The sequence below is a fragment of the Schistosoma mansoni genome, chromosome W (assembly GCF_000237925.1).
Source record: "Schistosoma mansoni strain Puerto Rico chromosome W, complete genome".
Taxonomy (NCBI): Eukaryota; Metazoa; Platyhelminthes; class Trematoda; order Strigeidida; family Schistosomatidae; genus Schistosoma; species Schistosoma mansoni.
The window spans coordinates 46,690,079-46,692,138 of record NC_031502.1 but is presented as its reverse complement, the minus strand read 5'-3'; positions in this window follow the sequence as shown (position 1 = coordinate 46,692,138).

The window sequence follows — 2,060 nt, the reverse complement described above, 5'->3', positions numbered from 1 at the left end:
TTAGTGCTATGCCTACACCTGCAAGTCCACGGGAACTAGCCAACGGGTCGCCAGATACACGGAGGGTGTATTTCGTTGGCTCTCCATTTTGGCGAGGTGAGGTCAAGTGAATGATCACATTAGGATCCTGTATGCGTGTTTCGGAGACACAGCATATATCAATGGTACGAGATTCTAGGGTTTTAGCTAAGGAGGCCTGGTGACCGATTTGACTTAAAGTACGTACGTTGAAGACTCCAATGTGTAGTTTGGAGCGAGGTTTTAGTAGACCTGGGACAGTGTTTCGCGCACTAGAATCGTTGGCCATGGTGACACTTGAGGAGGAAACCGGAACAGGAAGTTTAGTGTTGAAAGTCAAGGTAGAAGGAATAGTAGGAATTGAAGAAGGAGATTGACCATGAATACAGTGGTCTTGAGTGCTGTTAGAGGTATGAGGGCAGTTATCACTTCCCGGTTGCCCACACCGTGGAAGGGTTCTTCTAGAGGTACCTGAAAAGGAAATTGGGTTAGAAGTGGTCTTAATGACCTGAGAGCGTGACCGCAGTGCCCAAGGGACAACTGCTTGAGGTCGGTCACACACGACCTTTTTGTGGGTAGTTTTTGTGTTAGCTCCATTCTTCAAAGGACCTTACCGCCGGAGACGGATATCCGTGGGATAAGGCGAGGTGTGCATTTTTAGGGTCGACCTTTTCTAACCCTACCCCTCCTTGTGGGAAGGCAGCATCGCTGTCATGCTGGTTGTCTGAAGGAAACACCTTACTGCTGTCACACCTCTGTACAGTCAGTAGTACGACTTCGCCTTCGGACCTTGGGTTTGCTGCTTTTAGTCTTACCGCTCTTCAAACGACCTGCCTGGCATGGTAGGACCTTGAGGAACGATTGTTCCAGCCAGTATAGCTCGATTGAATCATCACGATAGGCAAGCCCGACCACCACGTCAAGGTAGCAGCAACGGTCGGGGTTGATGATTGAAATTTTGATAGAATGATTAGGTACACCAAATTATTTCTTTCCCTTCTATTTATTTTGGAATGAAATGAAGAGTTTAAAAGTAGAGTAGATGCGTAGGTAAGTAGTATGTGATCATAGATATCTTCAAAACAACTGAGTAAGAATTGTTGAGATGGAGTAGGTCTACGAAGTTATTTTGAGCACGGTTTGTAATCTAAAACTACCCGGATGAGTTTATTCAGTTAATTGTGATCAGTGGTTTAGAGCTTGAGTAATATGGCACAAATATTATCACCACTTATCGCTTAAACTTTGAATTTGAATATCATATCATACCATGCATTCTCTTTTTTCGAACCATATCTTCTATATTTAATCTTAATTACTACTATTATTATTCAATATAATTCTAATTCTTTTGTTAATTATGTCGTTAATTTATTCTTGTTGTGCTGATATGATATGCCGAATTGGACTGCTAAACAAATGTCATATGGTTATCGTAACCGACAGCTCAACGAAAAAACACATTTTAAAATACATGTACTGATGATCAAAATGAGAACTACATTTACAATCTAAAATGACTGTTTAGTTGAGTGATAATATATCTATCTGTGAGTGTTTTATCTAAGTAATAAAACATTGGAAATTCTGATTGAAAAGTAGGATTAGAGACGAAACTATGGTGAAAAAAATCTATTTATTGACCACGCAATCATTTGTTTAGTGACCATCCTCTTAGTATTTCACAAGAAGACTATAGTGCGTACCAATATGTATAATGTCCTATAAACATAGAAGTTAGAAAAACACCTTATCTTTAATCTGGATTGAATTTTTATAGTAAAATCCCAATGAAATTTAATATTTATTTATTCGTACAATGAAACATACTATAAATTCATTCATTTTTTATCCTAACAATTAAATGATAATTTTAACGTAATCAGGAAATTATTACATTGGTAACTTAATATTAGATAATGTTGTGACAGTTTATTTCTGACCCATTTAATTGAAATAAATAATCTTTGTTTTTCAGAAGGGGGTTTTGTGGAGATTTTAGTAATTTTATATAGTTGAGATCATGAATCAATGGAAGCTAG